A 20,849-nucleotide genomic window follows, 5' to 3' on the forward strand; every position below is an offset into this window, starting at 1 on the left:
GATATCGTGTCTCAGCTTCCAATAATGACTTACTAACATAATAAATGGGAGATTGCGTGCCAATACCGCGCTTAATGTCACATCAGATACAGCTAAGTAAATGAGTAACCTTTCTCCATCCATTGGCTTTGACAGTGAAGGTAGTTTTGACAGGTACACTTTTAAATCTTTCAACACTTGTTGGTAGTCATTCGTCCATTCAAACTAATTTTGCTTTTTCAATAACGAGAAAATTTTGAAACACTTCTCTTAGGATCTAGATATGAATCTCCCCAGGACTGCTATTCTCCCAATTAGCCTTTGTACTTCTTTTTTTCTTGTAAGTACATCTAGTATTTCTTCGATTGCTTTAGTATAGACCTCCATGGTTCCCCCAAATATTCTTGAAATATTTTAGTCACTAACCTCTGGTACGTAGCTCCGACATTCTTTAAACCAAAAGGCATGATTTTGTAACAACAAGTCCCCCTGTCTATAATAAAAGATGATTTTTCCTCGCCCTGATTATATCCAGAATAAGCATCTAAAAAATTTAAAAGTTCATGACCAGCAGTAGAGTCAATAATTTTTTAATATATGATAAAAAAAATGAATCTTTAGTACATGACTGATTTAAATCATTCTAATTTACACACACTCACTATTTACCGTTTTTCTTAGGTACTACAACAGCATTGGATAATCAGTTAGGGCATTTCACCTCATAAATTGAACCGATTTTCAAAAGTTTACTTACCTCCTCTTGAATTACCTGATTTTTGAATGATCCCTACTTTCTCTTCTGTTGCTTCACTTGTGGGTGTAATGGATCTTCATTTAACTTATAAGTCATTATCTCAAGTGGAATACCTATCATGCCTGAGTGCGAGCAAGCAAAACAATCAGCATTAGCATGTAAAAATTCAATTAACTTACTTTTCAACTCCGGGCTTAAGTTTTTCCCAACATAAACTTTTCTGTCGGGCCAGTGGATGAACAGTATAACAGCTTTAAGCACTTTTGTAATTATTTTAATAGTTTCATTATCTTCTGGATCCTGAATCACATCATGTCTTGAATGCATATCTACTTCGTTCCTCACACCTTCAATTGAGGTAGAAAGCATATTCTCCTCAGCTGGACACAACAATTGTTATTTTTCATCCCTGTCCTTAGTCGCTCCACTTGCCACAATAACCATATTGGTTTCTCGTACTGTTTGTTGACCTTCCCAGATCTGATAAATTCCCTATTGTGATGGAATTTGATAATTTGATTTAAAGTGGATGGTATTGTGATAATAAGCTAGATTCACGTAGTTTGGCGACTATTTATGCCCCAACTTGACTATGCTTCACCGTTCTAGGAAGGTTAAATGATGATAAATTGGATCTAATTGTTAATTTCATATTTTGCAGGAGCAAGTTGTGCTTATAATGACTTAGGACATTGTTTGGAGCTAAATTAAAGCAAGGGAAGGGAATCCCCTCGGAGTTGAGTATGTGTGAAAGAAGAAAGAAAAGAAGAGAGAAAATGCTGATCCACTCTAACGCAGGCCAAGCGCGGCCTCAACGCGGTCGCGCTAGAACAGAAAAATGGGACTGTGTATTTGGCCATATGCGCGGTCGCGCTAGTCATTCCGGGACGTAGAAATTTCTGGGGTAAACTTGGAATTTTGGGGGCAATTCCACTTAACCTATAAGAGGTCCAGCTTGACCAAAAAGAGGATATCATGGTTTTTATAGTTTTGTTGAAGGCAAGAAGAGGCAAGAGGCAAGGAGGATAATTCAGCAACGAGTTCTACCTTTATTCCTTTTGTTTTTATCATTCATGATGAATTTTGCTGTTGTTATTATGAATACGATTATGAGTAGCTAATTATTTAGTCTAGGGTTTTGATGGAACCTATTGAGGGATGAACTTCTTGTTGTGTTAATATAGTTTGCCCAGTTAAATCTCTAATTGTTCAACTACGTTCTTGTTGTAGTTAATTGATAGGATCCTCAATTAGTTGTGCTTATTTAATATGTATTACTTGGGAGAGAGTGCATATTTAGGTAGTTGTTGAACAACACCACTCCCAAAGTATATGAGAAATCAATAACCGAGGGTTTAAAGGTGGGATTAGGGATAAAGAAACCTTGGGTGTGATCTAAGTGTGCTGTAATAAAAGCCAGCTAGCGTAAATCGGGAGAATGCATCTAGTAAATGGTAATAATTACTCGGGAGAGATTTGCGGCAGTAAGAGTGCTCATGATCGATAGATATGATTAGGCAAAGCTATACGAAACATAATAGGAAGGGATTCCATCAATAGGGAAAATCACAACCTTAGATCCTTCTCTTATTTGTTTACAACTCAGTCATAGTTAGCTCTTAGTTTACTTAAATTTTATTCAATTATAGTTAGTAGAAATATCACCAAGTATTATTCAAAATATCTGGAAAGTTGATTACGGAGAATTTAGTGAGTCTAACAACAGTAGTTGGTAGGTTAATTCCCTGTGGGATTCGACTCTGGGCTAAATACCCAGATTATATTTGCAACGACAACTTGTCCTTTTTATAAGGCATAGTTAGGCATGATCAATTTTTAGCTCCGTTGCTGGGGAATTAATGGTGTTATCAATTACAGTTGAAAGAAATACAAAAATTCTTAGTGTAGTCAGTTTTCTTTATTTTCAATCCATACATTGTAATTTTAACGTTTGTTAACTTGGTTGTACAAGTGCATGCCTAGAAACTCATCGAGAGCTGGTGAAGTATTTGAAGCATTATTAGATCCAGAGAAAGTTTTCAAGGCCTTGAATCGGGCCAACCGGAAAAACAAATAACAACAATCAACTAAACAACCTGAACCAGACATGGGGGATAATGTGGTAGACCCGACTGCGCAGGTAGTAAAACCTTTTGTGCCAGAGGCTCCTCTATATGACTGGGCGTAACCCACAGCAAAGAATTTGGCCACAGCAATATTAGTCCCACAGATACATGCTGAAACTTTTCAAATCACAAACAACATGTTGCAGTTGTTGCAAGACAAGGGACTATTTTCGGGGTATTACATTGAAGATCCTCAACAGTACTTGAAGAATTTTCTGTCAATCTGCAAAACTCAAAGGCAGCCCAACGTAACTCAGGAAGCAATAAAGTAGTTGTTGTTTCCATTCTCAGTGACAGGAGCTACCCAGACTTGGCTAAATTTACTTTATATTATTAATTCCATCACGACATGGGAATAATTAGTCAAGCAATTTGTGAATAGTTTCATTCACCTAACAAGACTGCTCAGCAAATTGATGAAATTTTGAGTTTCAGACAGAAACCAATGGAAACATTGCAAGAAACATGGGAGCGATTCAAAGGGATGTTGGTTATATGTCTGCACCACGATATTCCAGACCAGATATTGGGGCAGTAGTTTTACATGGGTCTGACAGATAGCGTGAAGGCTAATGTTGATGCTTCAGCTGGTGGAGCATTCTTGAGAAAATCATGGAGAGAAGGCCAGATCCTGCTTGACAAGATGGCACAGAATTCGGGGTGGACAACTAGGAATGCTCCTATCACTCCAGTAGTTCACTCAGTGCCCTTAGATCCAGCCAACACTCTTGCTGAAAATATGACCACCTTAATAACACAAATGAGTATGCTCACCAAAAAGGTGGAAGAGTCAGGGCAGAAGCAGTAGGTACACATTGTAGATACAACCTATGGGGGCTTATGCACATCTTGCATTAGTCAGCCAATTGGTAGCCAATGGAATGCGGAAAGTGATCATCATCATTACCCTGAGGACATGAATTATGTGTCTAATTATGGGGGTCAGAGATAGGGTGGTCAGAATTGGGGCCAATAGAATCAGCCATATCGGCCAGTCTAGCCACAACACAATAATGGAAATATGGGAGCCATGCGACCTCGCAATAATGTGGCACCTTACCAAAGGCTACAGGGATACAACAACCAAAATCAGCAGCAGGGTTATAATCCTCCTCAGCAGCAATATGGTGAGAGATAGGAAGATGGGTTTGCTAGACTCGAGGTAATGATGCAGCAGGTTATTGGGTCAAATGAGAAAATGAGTGAAAGAGTAGATGCACATGAGTCATACATAAAGAATATTGAAGTGCAAATGGGCCAGATCTCGATGTCTTTAAATAATCATCCTCATGAGACATTGCCTATAGACACTCAGGTAAATCCAAAAGATCAAGACCCGAAGCAGCTGATGACAGTGAGTCTACGTAATGGCAGAGACCTAGACTTGGAGCAAGAGAGGGCTCAAGAAAGAAAACAAGATGAGACATGTGTACCAGTGCCCATTGAGCTAGATGATTTAGCAAAACTAATAGAGGTGATAGTACAGCCTGCCCAGGAAGAAACCAACACACAAATTAAGGCTGAGACAGAAGTTGAGACAGCCCAAGAACCGGTAGTTGAGGTAGTGTCTAACAAAGAGAAAACCCAAATCACTGGGAAGAAGAGACCTCCAGCACCATTCCCACAAAGGCTGACCAAATACTAAAAAGAGGAACAATACAAGAAATTCCTGGAGATGCTGAAATAAATCTAGGTAAATATTCCGTTGATTGATGCTTTGAAGGAGATGCCTGGTTATGCAAAAATAATGAAGGACTTGATGTCTCGAAAATTTGACTTCCAAGACTTGGCCACAATGACTCTAACTTAGACCTGTTGTGCTGTGGTGACTAGACCAGTTGCTGCGAAGTTGTCTGATCCAGGGAGTTTCATAATTCCTTGCACCATCGGTAACTTTGCCTTTGCCAAGGCACTGTATGATTCGGGGTTTATCATAAATCTTATGCCTCTGGCGATCTATAAGAGGTTGGGGATTGAAAGAGCTAGACCCACATCTATGTTGTTGCAGGTGGGCTGATAGAACTATGAAAAGACCCTCAGGTATTTTGGATGACGTGTTGATACAGGTAGGGAAATTTGTGTTCCCTACAGATTTTGTGATTCTGGATTGTAGAGTGGATGAAGAAATTCCCATAATTTTGGGAAGGCCGTTCTTGGCCACAGGGCGAGCCCTCATTGATTGTGAAACTGGGGAGCTCAAGATGAGGTTGAACGATAAGGAGATAACATTCAAAGTGGAGAAATCTATGAGGCGAGCAAGTGAATTCGCCAATTGTTCTCTTACTGATGTCATGGATGTAATTGTGGAAGAGGATGATGAGATATTGACTATTGAGTATCCTCTTGTTGTATGTCTTGTGAATTTAGATGAGGTGAATGGGGAAGAATTGGCAGAATGGGTGCTGGCTCTTGAGGGCAAAGGCTTTTGGGAGAGATCACTTGAATTCGAGCCCCTGCACTTAGAAAAAAGAGAAACTCCTCCAGCCAAGCCATCCAAAGAAGAACCACCAAAGATGGAGTTGAAGCCACTACCCGCCCATCTCAGGTATGCATTCCTAGGACCTAACTCCACATTACCTGTTATTATCTCATCTAGATTATTAGATGTGCAGGCATAATAGCTTTTGCAGGTACTCACGGAGTGCAAGACTGCCATTAGGTAGACTATGGCATACATTAAGGGGATCAACCCGGTATATTGTATGCATAAAATTCTGCTGGAAGAGGGGCACAAACCTTCCAGGAAGCACCAAAGAAGGCTGAACCCCAACATGAAGGAAGTGGTGAAGAAGGAGGTTATTAAGTGGTTGGATGCGGGAATCATTTTCCCCATCTCTGATAGCAACTGGGATAGCCCGGTGCAATGTGTTCCTAAGAAGGGTTGTATAACAGTGGTAAAAAATGATAACAATGAACTGATCTACATGAGAACCGTCAAAGGCTGGAGAATTTGTATGGACTATAGGAAATTGAATCTGGCCACCCGAAAAGACCACTTCCCACTTCCCTTCATTGATCAGATGCTTGACAGACTGGCAGAGAGGTCCCACTTCTATTTTCTGGATGGGTACTCAGGGTACAACCAAATCTCTATTGCACCAGAAGACAGAGAGAAGACCTCATTCATATGTCCATGTGGAATTTATGACTTCCAAAGGATGCCTTTTGGCCTATGCAATGCACCCGCCACATTCCAAAGGTGCATGATGGCCATATTCACCGACATGGTTGAAGACATAATGGAGGTGTTCATGGACGATTTCTCGGTGGTAGGAAACTCATCCAATGAGTGCCTTACAAACTTGACCCGAGTGTTTAAAGGGTGTATGGAGACTAACCTTATACTTAATTGGGAAAAGTGCCATTTCATGGTACAAAAGGGTATAGTCTTGGGACACCTGGTATCGAGCAAGGAAATCGAGGTGGATCGTGCTAAAGTTGATGTGATAGCAAAGCTGCCACCCCCACATCAGTCAAGGCAATCAGGAGCTTCTCGGGCATGTCGGTTTCTATCGGAGATTCATCAAAGACTTCTAAAAAAATTCCAACCCTCTCAGTAAGTTGTTAGAAAAAGATCACCCTTTCATGTTTTCTAATGTTTGTAGGGTAACATTTGAGGAGTTTAAAAAGAGGCTATTCACAGCTCCCATCATTGTTGCCCCCGACAGGGAGCAACCATTCGAACTCATATGCGATGCTAGTGACTATGCAGTGGGGGCAGTTCTAGGACAGAGGAAAGACAAGATAATGCACCCAATTTACTGCGCCAGTAGAACGTTGAGTGGAGCCTAGCTGAACTACATTGTGACTGAAAAGGAGATGTTGGTTGTGGTGTTCGCATTTGACAAATTCATATCATACCCGATTGTCTCTAAGGTAATTGTATATACTGATCATGCTCCTCTCAGGTACTTGATTGAAAATAAGGAGTCCAAACTGTGCCTGATTTGTTAGGTGCTGCTATTGCAAGAGTTTGACCTGGAGATTCGTGACCCTAGGGGCACGAAAAACCAGGTCACGAAACATCTATCGCGACTTGAAGGAGCTGAAAACTCTATTGAGGTAGAGGATATTCTGGAAACCTTTCCAGACAAGAAGCTACTGGCCACAAGCCTTGAGGAAGTGCTATGGTATGTAGACTTTGAAAATTACCTGGCAAGCAGTATAGTTCTCTATGACCTTTCCTCTGTGCAAAAGAAAAAGTTTTACCATGACTTTCGCATGTATTACTAGGATGAACCTTATCTGTTTAGAATTTGTGTAGACAATATGATCCGAAGGTGTGTCCCCAAGATAGAACAATCTTCTGTTTTACAGGCATATCACACATCGGCATATGGTAGATATTTTGGAAGAGTCAGGACGGTAGCAAAAGTTTTAGAAGCCGGGTTCTACTAGCCAACAGTGTTTAAAGATGCACATCAATGGATGAAGGGCTGTGATGAATGTTAGCAAACCGGGAACATCTCCCATCACCATGAGATGCCCATGAACCCAATTCAAGAGGTTGAAGTGTTCGATGTATGGGGGATAGACTTCATGGGCCCCTTCATCAGCTCCTTTGGCAATAAGTACATACTTGTTACTGTAGATTACGTGTCCAAATGGGTGGAAGCTGCAACACTCCCCACCAATGATGCAAGGGTGGTGGTGGGTTTTTTGAAGAAGAATATATTCACCCATTTTGGGACCCCGAGAGCTATTATTAGTGACGGAGGCACTCACTTCTACAATCGAGCCTACGAGAAATTGCTAGCAAAGTACGATGTGCGCCACAAGGTGGCAACCCCATATCATCCTCAGACCAGTGGACAGGTTGAAGTGTCGAATAGAGAAATAAAGAGTGTGCTTACCAAGACTGTGAATGCCACAAGAACTGATTGGGCGAAAAAGTTAGATGATGCAATCTGGGCCTACAATACCGCTTTCAAAACACCAATTGGTATGTCACCATACAAGTTGGTGTTCGGGAAGGCCTGTCACTTGCCAGTGGAACTAGAACATAGAGCTTGGTGGGCAATGAAACAGCTAAATTTGGACATTAAGGCTGCAGGAACAAATAGAGTCACAGAATTGCATGAGCTAGACGAGTTCCGATTTCTTGCTTTCGAGAGCACGAGGTTATACAAGGAGAGAATGAAGAGGTTTCATGACAAGAATATTGTTGAGAAAAATTTCAATCCCGGAGACATGGTTTTAACAAACACGTTATGGGAATCATTCACCGAAACCCCCAATTAATCATGTTGAACCCAATTACCACCACAATAGCCTCAAATTCACCCAACTAAGTTAAGAGATACAACTCCACAAACACCATCACCCACAAGTACTACATATACACGACAAATTATTTCTAAGAAAAGAGAAAAAAACTACTACATAATAAAGAATTCAAAAGAAAATCCACAAAAATTGGCAAAAAGAAAACATTACCTAAAGTGGGAGGAGATTGTGAGAAGTGAAGAAGAGTAGTGGGGATGGGATTGGCATTGAACCTTGGGGGAATTAGGGTTGGGATTATTTGGGAATGGAGAAGAGGGGAATTTGGAGAAGAGAGGAATTAGGGTTGGGATTCTTAGGCGTTAGGTGTTGATAGGAGAAGAGGGGAATAGTTTGGCGGGGAGAGGGGGTAAACAAAATAAAACAATTAAAATAAAAAATAAGAAATAAAAAAAATATTAACTTATACAAAGTGGCAGGCGGGACGGCACTAGCGCGGTCCGAGTGCGGTCGCGCTAGCAAAATAGAAAACTTGGACATATGCGCGGTCACTAGCGCGGCCTTAGCGCGACCGCGCTCCTAGGCGGAAACTGAGGCAGAATGCCACTAGCGCAGTCACTAGCACGGGTGTGCTCCTGGGTCTCGAGATTTTTCCACTTTTCTACCTTTTCCTTCAGCATCTGATGGACTTATCACTCGCCAAACACTGGTTAGTACTTACCAAAATAAAAAATAAAAAACACTAACTATACTAAAGTCACTACGCATTGGGTTGCCTCCAAACTAGCGCCTTAGTTAATGTCGTGGCACGACAGTTACAACAAGTCAGTGGGTTGCCTCCAATGCAGCGCCTAATTTAACGTCGCGACACGATGCAGATGAGCGCACGACTAAGGCTATTTCCGGGTAAACTCAAGTCACGATGGTCTGGACCATTTCGGGTGGTCGAAGTGCTCCCTTCAGGTGCCATAGAGATTGCCTCAGAGAAAGATTCCCACACATTTAGAGTCAATGGGAAATTATTGAAACCATATGTGGGCATGGATGAAACCAAGGGTGTGTTAGTGATCCATATGACTGAACCTCAGAGGTCGAGCGAGCCTTAAATGCGCTCATCTGCATCATGTCGTGATGTTAAATTAGGCGCTGCATGGGAGGCAACTCATTGACTTGTTGTAACTGTCGTGCCACGACATTAACTAAGGCACTGGTTTGGAGGCAACCCAATGCGTAGTGACTTTAGTATAGTTAGTATTTTTTATTTTTGATTTGGTAAGTACTAACTAGTGCATGTGTGCTTTGGCGAGTGATAAGTCCATCAGATGCTGAAGGAAAAGGTAGAAAAGTGGAAAGATTTCGAGACCCAGGAGCACACCCGTGCTAGTGACTGCGCTAGTGGCCAACTATTCTGCCTCAGCTTTCCGCCCAGGAGCACGGTCGCGCTAAGGCCGCGCTAGTGACCTCGCATATGTCCAAGTTTTCTATTTTTCTAGCGCGGCCGCGCTCGGACCGCGCTAGTGCCGTACCGCCTGCCACTTTGTATAAGTTAACATTTTTTTTATTTTCTTATTTTGTATTTTAATTGTTTTATTTTGTTTACCCCCCCCCCTCCCCGCCAAACTATTGCCCTCTTCTCCTATCAACACCTAACGCCTAAGAATCCCAACCCTAATTCCTCTCTTCTCCATTCCCAAATAATCCCAGCCCTAATTCCCCCAAGGTTCAATGCCAATCCCATCCCCACTACTCTTTTTCACTTCTCACAATCTCCTCCCACTTTAGGTAAGGTTTTCTTTTTGCCAATTTTTGTGGATTTTCTTTTGAATTCTTTATTATGTAGTAGTTTTTTTTCTCTTTTCTTAGAAATAATTTGTCGTGTATACGTAGTACTTGTGGGTGGTGGTGTTTGTGGAGTTGTATCTCTTAACTTAGTTGGGTGAATTTGGGGCTATTGTGGTGGTAATTGGGTTCAACATGATTAATTGGGGGTTTTGGTGAATGATGCCCACAACGTGTTTGTTAAAATGCCACAATGAGTGTCAATGATAATTTTGACCAATTGTAAGGGTGAAGTCTGAGTAACCGCAGTTGAGTCACATCTTTTGTGTTGTGCTAATGATATTCTTCTTTCAGGTACTATGGCACCTTTCAAGAAACGCCGAACAATAGGTGCTTCATCTAGCAGCCAAGCTGGATTTTCTAGGACGTGCGCGTCAGCTCCTACTCGTCATTTTAATAATAACAGGTTCGTCTCCGCCAAGGCTCACGACCGTTTTGCTGATAAGGCTTCTAAGAAACCAATACCGGAAAGGGGCATAGATATAGGGTTGCTCCAACTTGGCTGTCCCAACTTGTATAATGAGCTAGTCAGGCGTGGGCTACAAATATTCTTTGAAGAACCAGATGATGGGAATGTGATAGTTGTGTATGAGTTATAAGACAATGTTAAAGAATATGTGAATGGTGTAGTAGCAGTGCGCAAGAAGGTTGTGGATGCCTCTATCGAAGCTATTCGGAGGATATACCGGTTGCCCGCACCGGTGGAGGAGTTGGACGACTATTATGAACTATATGGCAGAAAATACACTTGGTGGGAGATGTTCTTTGAAACCATATGTGTAACTGGCAAGGAAATTGTGTGATTGAAATATGGGAAGAAGTTCCATTCAGCAGCACTTACCTTTGAAGGGAAGTACTGGTTGCATGTTATCAACAACCGCTTTCTCCCGTCCTCCAACACCACGAAAGTGAATGCTCCTCGAGCTGCTTTCATTTGGTGCTTTATAAATAGTCACAACTTTGACGTGGCCAAGCTTATTCATGAGGAGATGTTTACACGTTGTCCGGTGAAGAGGTACATTTTCTTTTTCCCCTCACTAGTCACTAGGATTTGCAGGGCAGCTCGGGTGCCGGAAAATTTGAATGTGGATGGAATAGTGCCAAGAGAAGCAAAGTTTCAAGCTGATAAGGTGACTACTAGGAAGGAGCATGTGGCACCTGGTGGTGATGATAGTGATGACTCTGATGCATCTGAGGAAGGGGAGGATGAGCATGAGGAAGTAAGGGCCGAGTCACCCGCCCATGAGCAGATTATAGAGGCTGCAGGACCATCTGGGGTTGGTAAGGTTACCCGGTTAGCATCCTTAGAGAGGGAGGTGGCAGGGTTGCGTACCTCGATCGCTGACTTAGGTACGCGTGTTGATGTAGTGGCACCCAGCGGTTAAATCTGAGAAGAAAATAATGGGCTGGCTACGAGCTCTGGGTCGTGCATGTCATCTGGACCCGGGGATGGTCTCCGATCAAAATTGATCCATCAGGGAAGTTTCCTTTACCTCACTGTTCTTTATTTTGTATGCCATGATGACATGTCATATTTTCAAGTGTGGGGTGGAGGATACTTGGTGTATGTGTATATATGTAAGAACTTGATTGTTTTATGTTTTCTTTGGTTTTGTGGCTTTGAGTAGTAGTCAAATTAGGTAAGTCGACTTGTCCGACGACGGATCTCTTTCGACGGGGTTCTTGAGGGTCTAAGTCGACCTTTAAAAAAAACCAGAAATATGTTGGACTCTTCCTGATGACAGATCTTATAGACAGTTTTCTTGAGGGAAGTAAGTCTAAAGAAAATACCAAAAAGATTTTCTATTTTAGGTAGTGTAGTAACTCCCCCTTGGTTTTTCTTTTGGCCGCGATTCTTTTCCAAGGGTTTTGCTTGAACTGGGTGTAGTTAGTTTTTGTTTATTTTGTTTCTAGTTTTTAGTAGTAGTTATGGGATATGAGCTAAGATAGGAAGAGAAGCTCTTAGCGTTGATACACCTGAACACAGTAGACACTAGAGTGTGATGTTAGTCTCAATGGTTGATTCTTGCTAGAGTGCCTTAAATTGTATGTTTGTAACTAACTTGAGTACTCAAACGAGAGTGTTTTGATAAGCCAATCTGGAGTGACTCATATGCCATGTGTGTGTGAGTTGTATTGTATTCTATGCTCTGCATTTGATGCCTAGAACTTGCCCTGTGTGTTTGCAAAGCGAAATAGTAGCTTTATTCAGTCTTAGTAGTGATATAGGCTTGTCTTTGTTAAGCCAGATAAATAAAGTAGACCCACCTAAATGCGATACATCGTAGTTAACCTCGTTGAGCCTATAAGCTTGTTTCTTTGGCAACCACATTACAAACCTTACCCAAGTGTTTGAACGACCCATCTGTTTGAACCCCTTTACCTCCCATGAGTACTTGAAGGTTATGAAATATGCAAAAGTTAAAGTGTGGGGTGGTGGTTTGGTTTTCGAGTGGAACCAAAGAAATAGAAAAAAAAAGGTGCAGTGCTTTGAAAATGGAAAGAATAAGCACCACTTATAAAGAAAAAAAAAGAGAAAAGAAAATAAGTAAATATAGTCCTTGATAAGTGGTGATTTGGTATAATTGCACCTAAAAGAGTTTGGGGTATTATAAATAAAAGTATGGTGGAATGTCTGGTCTGACATAAGTATGGTCTGAATGCAAAAGTGATTGTATTAAAAGTACTTAGAGAGGTTAGTCACTATATATATCCTACTCGTCCCTTAGCCTACATTACAACCAAATGAAATCCAAATTGATCTTAGACAGAATGAGCTCGATTAGTAGAGTAGTACACTACGGGCAAGCTTATGGTGCATCTTTGTAGCATATGAATGTTCTTTCTGAGAGTGAGTGAATTTTGTCTATCTAAGTTCCGAATTGTTCTTAATATTATTATTTGCGGAACTACTCTCTTGTGTGATATGAGGGCATTTGATTCACGAAGGAAAGGTAAGTCTTGACCTTTGTATAGAGTAATTTGAGTAAGTATGAATATTGCACGACACGTGAGAGTCGACTCTTGAGGCAAAGATGTTACACTACTAGCTGCAACTTTGGTGATATGTTCTTGGTGTGATACGTTAAGGAAAAGCTTAGTGAAGGAACCTTTATAGAGTATGGTGGATTGCTCGGGGAATAGCAATGATTAAGTGTTGGGTGTTGATAATAGTCTAGATTCATGTAGTTTGGCGACTATTTATGCCCCAACTTGACTATGCTTCACCATTCTAGGAAGGTTCAATGACGATAAAATGGCTCTAATTGTGAATTTCATGTTTTGCAGGAGCAAGTTGTGCTTATGAGGACTTAAGACAATGTTTGGAGCTAAATTAAAGCAAGGGAAGCCCCTCGGAGTTGAGTACGTGTGAAAGAAGAAAGAAAAGAAGAGAGAAAATGCTGATCCACTCTAGAGCGGGCCAAGCGCAGCCGCGCTAGAGTAGAAAAATGGGACAGTGCACTTGGCCATATGCGCGGCCACTAGCGTGGTTCGAGTGCTGCCGCGCTAGTCATTCTGTAATGCAGAAATTTTAAGGGTAAACTTGGAAGTTTGGGGGCAATTCCACTTAACCTATAAGAGGTCCAGCTCGCCCAAAAAGATGATATTAAGGTTTTTATAGTTTTGTTGAAGGCAAGAAGAGCAAGAGGCGAGGAGGAAAATTTCAAGTTTTGCAGGAGCAAGTTGTGCTTATGAGGACTTAAGACAGTGTTTGGAGATAAATTAAAGCAAGGGAAGCCCCTCAGAGTTGAGTACGTGTGAAAGAAGAAAGAAAAGAAGAGAGAAAATGTTGATCCACTCTAGCGCGGGCCAAGCGCGGCCTCAGTGCGGCTGTACTAGAGTAGAAAAATGGGACAGTGTACTTGGCCATATGCGCAGCCACTAGCGCGGTTCGAGCGCGACCGTTCTAGTCATTTGTGAATTTCATGTTTTGCAGGAGCAAGTTGTGCCTATGGGGACTTAAGACAGTGTTTGGAGCTAAATTAAAGCAAGGGAATCCCCTCGGAGTTGAGTACGTGTGAAAGAAGAAATAAAAGAAGAGAGAAAATGCTGATCCACTCTAGCGCAGGCCAAGCGTGGCCGCGCTAGAGTAGAAAAATGGGACAGTGTACTTGGCCATATGCGCGGCCACTAGCACAGTTCGAGCGCGGTCGTGCTAGTCATTCTGGAACGTAGAAATTTCAAAGGTAAACTTAGAAGTTTGGGGGCAATTACACTGAACCTATTAGAGGTCCAGCTCGCCCAAAAAGAGGATATTAAGGTTTTTATAGTTTTGTTGAAGGCAAGAAGAGGCAAGAGGCAAGGAGGATAATTCAGCAACGAGTTCTACCTTTATTCATTTTGTTTTTATCATTCATGATGAGTTTTGTTGTTGTTATTATGAACACAATTATGAGTAGCTAATTATTTAGTTTAGGATTTTTATGGAACCTGTTGAGGGATGAACTTCTTGTTGTGTTAATATAGTTTGCCCCGTTTAATCTCTATTTGTTCAATTACGTTCTTGTTGTAGTTAATTGATAGGATCCTCAATTAGTTGTGCCTATTTAATATATAGTAATCAGGAGAGAGTGCATATTTAGGTAGTTTTTGAACAAAACCACTCCCAAAGTATATGAGGAATCAATTACCGAGGATTTAAAGGTGGGATTAGGGATAACAAAACCTTGGGTGCGATCTAAGTGAGCTGTAATAAAAGCCAGCTAGCATAACTCGTGAGAGTGCATCTAGTAAATTGTCGTAATTACTTGGGAGAGATTTGCGGTAGTAAGAGTGCTCATAATTGATAGATATGATTAGACAAAGCTATACGGAACATAACAGGAAGGGATTCCATCAATAGGGTAAATCACAACCTTAGATCCTTCTCTTATTTGTTTACAACTCAGTCATAGTTAGCTCTTAGTTTACTTAAATTTTATTCAGTTATAATTAGTATAAATATCACCAAGTGTTATTCAAAATATCTGGAAAATTAATTATGGAGAATTCAGAGAGCCTGACAACAATAGTTGGTAGGTTAATTCCCAGTGGGATTCGACTCTAGGCTAAATACCCGGATTATATTTGCAACGATCGCTTGTCCTTTTTATAAAGCATAGTTGGGCGTGATCATATTGCATCCATATCATGAATCCATTACCTCCCCAAACCATGTTATAAGCCATGTTTGCGTCCACCACTTGAATTTTGGTATCTTTCACTACACCTCTGGCAAATGTAAATAACGTAATTTCTCCCTTTGCTATGACACTTGAATTGTTGAACCTAGAAAAAGACCAAGCCTTGGATATTACATGATCAATTTCTTGCATCTCGTTGATCATCTTAGTAATATAATATTCACAAAGCTACCTAGATCAAGCCAAACTCGTTCGATATTATTTCCATGAACAAGTAAAGAGAATACCAGTGCATTGTTGTGAGGGATGAACAAGCGATCCGCATCCGCAACGTCGAATGTTATGCTCTCTCCCTCCAAGACTTTTAGAATCCGCTTCCCGTGGGCCAATGAAATTTTGGCTTTTCTTCCTGCTGCTATGTATATTACTCTATTAACCTCCTCATCCCCAGTTATTAAATTCACCATCTTCTTTGGTGATGGGGGCTTCAGTGGTTCTTCCCTTTGTTTATATAATACTGCGTACCTTTCTCACTAAATAGGTTAGTGAGATAATCATTTTTTAATAAATAATAATCCTCTACTTGCGAAAGCCTGCAATCTGTTGTTCTGTGACCATGGTCATTATGAAATTCACAACAGAATTCCTAGATTCTTTTGCTAGGATCTGATTTCATTACTTTGGACAATCATACCTTATTGCCCATACCTTTTAACACTGCTCTTAACTCCAAAGTACTGACATTGAAGTTGTAACCTATTTTTGATTGAGAATTTGATCGTTGTTTCTTGTCAAATCCCATTCCTTTCCAAATCGATAAGAGGAACCTGCTTATTTTTGTCGTGATCTCCGATCAAACAATGCTCATTCCAGTTTTAGCGTAAGATCTCGCCCTGTAGGTCCCATATAAGGTTCGTACCTATTTTTTGGGACCTCCATTCTATTTCTGACCATTTAGATCGGAACCTATCCTCCACCTTTGGTTGGAATACCGTATCTTCACCTATTCGAAGTTTTGTGCTATAACTGTTATCATTCCAAGTAGCTACTAAAAACTTCCACAAAGTCTCTTTTAATCTTCTTGTGGCTTCTGAGCTTCTCTTATTGAGGTTGCTGAAAAATGCCATTGCTGCCTAATTATCGGGTATGCGAGGTAATATCATCCTTTTTCGCTGGAAGCGATCCACAAATTCTCTGAGCAGCATGACAAAGTAAGACCACACTAAAAAAACTATTTCATCCTAGCTATAGCTTGTTTCGATAGTTTTTACATATTGTTTCTTAATGTATCATATTGCATTGTATTATATTGTATTATTTAATGAATATAATATTTGAATATACTGTATCGTCTTTTGTCATACACCATCAATTTAAAAAATAATCGTACAATATTACAAAGAAAAAGTAGAGTATGGGGTAGGGTAATTATTTTAAGATATAAGGTAAAGAATAAAATAAAACTATAGTAAGGTAGGATGAGGAAAATAAAATATAACCACGCGATCACGCCAGACCGATCGTTGCATGAAATTGGTCTTTTCATCGTTATGTAACAACGAATTTAACAATACAATATATTAATATTTAAATAACAATTAAAATAATATTGTATTTAAAGTAATAATACGATACAATACAACAAGTAACAAACATCCAAATAAGTTGTAGTCCAGTTCTAGAGTCATATTGACAACATATTTGTCAGATAAGTTATTACCCGTACAAAAATATAAAAAAGAAAAAGAAAATTATATGTACCTTTTTTCGCAGGCATTCTTGACATATTGTTTAGGGTTCGAGCTGCCTCTCTTTGAGTTTTTTTCTTTTTTCACAAGCACGAGCTTCTTTTGGCAAATTTTGTTTTAGGGAGAAGGAAAAGTCAACAAATTTTTTAGGGGTTTTGAAGCATACATTGGGTTTCCATAGACTTTAAGTGGGCGTTTGGACATAAGAATTGTGAATTTTCACAAAAAGTGCAAAACATTTCAAGTGAAAATAATAACTAAAAAATAGAGTTGTGTTTTCTGAAGCTAGTGGAGAGCACGGACGAGGAGGAGAAGAGGATGTGTAGAGAGTGTTACAAGAAGGCAAGGAAAGAGGCAAATCGGCAGTCACGACGGCTAAGGCTGCATCTTTCGAGCGATTGTACGAGGATCTTGGGGGAAAAGGGGGCGACAAGAAGCTGTTCAGGTTAGCAAAGATTAGGGAGAGGAAGGCTCAGGACCTGGACCAAGTGCAGTGCATCAAGTATGAAGATGGTAAGGTTCTGGAGGAAGAGACATGTATCAGACGTAGATGACAAGAGTACTTCCATAGGCTCTTGAACGAGGGAGGGGATAGGAAAAATATGCTAGGTGAGTTAGAGAATTCAGGGAATTAGAGGGATTTTGGGTTTTGTATGCATATTAGGAGCGTAGAGGTGGAGGGGGGATGCAAAATATGAGAAGGGGTAAGGCTACTTGGCCAGACGAGATCCAGTGGAATTTTGGAAGGAAGTGGTTCGGGAAGGCTTAGAGTGGATTATTGGTTTGTTTAATGTCATTTTTAGGACGAAGAATATGCCTAAAGATTGGCGACAGAGTTTGATGATCCCATTGCATAAAAATAAAGTTGACATCCAAGATTGTAACAACTATAGGTGTATCATGCTGCTGAGTCATACTATGAAAGTTTGGGAGAGGGTGGTGGAGATGAGGGTGCGACGTAGTGTTACTATTTCCAAGAACGAGTTCAAATTTATGCCGGGACGGTCTACTATAGAAGCCATTCACCTTGTGAGGAGATTGGTGGAGCAATATAAGGAGAGGAAGAAGGACTTGCATTTGGTATTCATCGACCTATAAAAGGCCTATGATAAAGTCACGCGAGAGGTCCTATAGAGATGTATGGAGGTTAGCGGTGTCCCAATTGCGTACATTAGGGTGATTAAGAACATCTACGAAGGAGCGAAGACTCGGGTGAGGACTGCGAGAGGAGACTCAGATCATTTTCCATTGGAGATAGAGTTACATCATGGATTGGCTCTTAGCCCATTTTTGTTTGCCTTAGCTTTAGATGTGCTGATGCATCACATACAAGGAGAGGTGTCATGGTGCATGTTATTTGTTGATGACATAGCTCTGATTGATGAGACGCGAGGTGGAGTTAATGCTAAATTGGAAGTTTGGAGACAAACGCTGGAGTCTAAAGGTTTCAAGTTGAGTAGGTCAAAACCTGAGTACTTGGAGTACAAGTTCAGTGATGGGAAGCATGAAGAAGAAGTGGAAGTGAGGATTGGTACTCAGGTCATCCCTAAAAGACATAGTTTCAAGTATCTTGGGTCTATTATTCAAGGAAACGGGGAGATTTACGAGGATGTTACTCATCGTATTGGAGCGGGGTGGATGAGATGGAGGCCCGCCTTGGGAGGTTTGTGTGATAAGAATGTGCCACCTGGACATAGGGGCAAGTTCTATTGAGTGGATGTTAGTCTGACTATGTTATATGGAGCTGAGTGTTGGCCCGTCAAGAAGTACCATGTTCAAAAGATGAAAGTAGCTAAAATGAGGATGTTGAGATGGATGTGTGGGCATACTAGGAAAGACAGGATTAAAAATGAAATTACTAGGGACAAGGTAGGAGTAACATCTATAGAGGACAAGTTGCGGGAATCGAGGCTGAGATGGTTCGGGCATGTAAAGAGCAGAGATATAGATGCTCCGGTACGGAGGTGTGAGAGGTTGTCCATGGAAGGTCTGAGGAAGGGAAGGGGTAGGCCTAAAAAGTATTGGAGAGAGGTAAGACATGTCATTGCTTCAACTTACCGAGGATACGATCCACGATAGGAAGGTGTGGAGGTTGAGGATTAGGACTGTAGGTTGATATACAATAGTATGTTCCTCCTAGGCTGACCAGTAGTACTAGGACTATTTTTTATTATTTCCTATTTATGGTTCTTCATTATGCATGTTGTGGCATTCACGCGCGTTACCATGTTACATTGTCGCTAATATTCTTTGCTATTTGGTTGCTTTATCTTCATTTTTCCTTAAGCTGAGAGTCTATCGGACACAGCCTCTCTATCTCTATGAGGTAGGGGTAAAGTCTGCGAATACACTACCCTCCCCAAACCCCATTTATGGGATCTCATATTTTATACTTCAATACCATACAAAACGAGGGTGATTTGTGTGGTGTCTAATTTTCATATGCACATATTATAGAAGGACCTGGTTCTTCTATGTGTTTCTTATACTACTATTACAGAATAATAAATGCAGAAAGTAAAGAACACAAGTATGTTTTTACGTGGAAAACACCTAGCTCAAAAGGTGAAAAAATCACGACCTATCACCCAGTAGGATTTTTCCAACACTTCACTAAATCACTGAGCCAAAAACAACATTTACAAAAATCTTTGTAAACCTAAGTATTACCTCTAACCCTTTGTGGCAACAAGCCTCTAGCTGTTGTGACAACTTCAAGTTAACTCTAACTTGAATACTACACTCGAAGTGCCTAGTACAATTTATTCTAGATAAAGCTTAAAGGTACAACTCAAGAGCTCTACTATAATTAACCTAGAATAAAAGACAGACTCTTGGAACTGGTTCTTCTATCTGGTTCATGTAGCTTCAGGTTCACACACTTGAATCACACAGGAATTGCTTGCAAAATACCTTGCTATTTTGCTCTTCACTCACGTTTAACTTCAGCGTATGTGCATGCCTGTAAAATGAGAACATCCTGAAATATATAGAGTTAGTAGAATAGGAAATAACTAGAGTTTTAATGCAATACTCTTCCTTAGTGGAAGAATTCTAGTTATCTTCAACTTCTAACTCTTCCCTTATCTAGGATAGAGTTCTCTTCGAGTAAGAAGTCCTTCTCCTTATCAATTATGCAACATTTTCACTCTGAAGATATCAGATATAAGCACTTAAGCTTATCTCATTCACGTGTATCCCCTATGCTCGAATTTGCCCGTATTTGTGTACGCTGTGTATGGACCTGTTCATGCTTGAGTTCCTTTATCAATCATCAAAAAAACTTAATTAGGACAACAAATTTCCCCTTTTTGATGATGACAAAATATGTGCTTTTCATAAGCATAAGACCTGTTTCAACTTTTCTCAACATCAACACAATGTTAGAACACTTCCCATTTTAAAGTCACAAATCATCAACGACAAGGTTCATTAGGTTATAAATATCACAATCCAAAGTAAAAAGCACAACCTATTTATCTTCCCCCTTTTGGCATCATCAAAAAGTTGCATTATGTTAGATAACCAGATTTTAATAGATATCACTCATGGCCACTAGGGCTACTTCAAATGCAATCATTGAGTCAAGCATCATTTATCAATCTAATGACATTAGCTATCTAATAAGCATCAATAAATAGTTAGAGCACAAAACAGTTGATTATCATTAATACTAGTCATTCACAAAGCATAAAGAAATATAAAGGTGTTGGGTCATGAGCAAAAAGAACAAAAAAAATCACATCCGGGTCACTAGTTTGTCTAACTAGGCTAGGAATATTTCAAGTCTAGGAAGGACCATGTTCTTGGTTTCTAGCCTGAATCAGCTTCAACATATCATGAAGAATGCCTTCATTCTTCTCCTTCTCCTTTGCAAGCTCAGCCTTGAGAGCATCCCTCTTTGTTTCTACTTCAGTCAGCCTCTTCTTCAGCATCTCAATCTCAACAACCTTATCCCCACTCTCTTGCACCAAAGCTCTCACTTTGCTGTTCACAGGCACCTTCTTGGAAGAACCAGGTTCTTTAGCAGCAGCATGGACTTCATAGTCACAAG

The 20,849-nt window shown here is 40.5% G+C and overlaps 1 non-coding gene across 1 annotated transcript; it reads right to left on the reverse strand.

Moving 5' to 3' along the window:
- Window positions 1–3,272: 3,272 nt before the first annotated feature.
- Window positions 3,273–3,375, reverse strand: LOC142181360 (small nucleolar RNA R71). Its single transcript, XR_012710028.1, has one exon. It is a non-coding gene; the product is annotated as a small nucleolar RNA R71 (small nucleolar RNA).
- Between the last annotated feature and the right edge of the window lie 17,474 nt (window positions 3,376–20,849).

The sequence above is a fragment of the Nicotiana tabacum genome, chromosome 5 (genome assembly GCF_000715075.1).
Source record: "Nicotiana tabacum cultivar K326 chromosome 5, ASM71507v2, whole genome shotgun sequence".
In the NCBI taxonomy this organism is placed as follows: Eukaryota; Viridiplantae; Streptophyta; class Magnoliopsida; order Solanales; family Solanaceae; genus Nicotiana; species Nicotiana tabacum.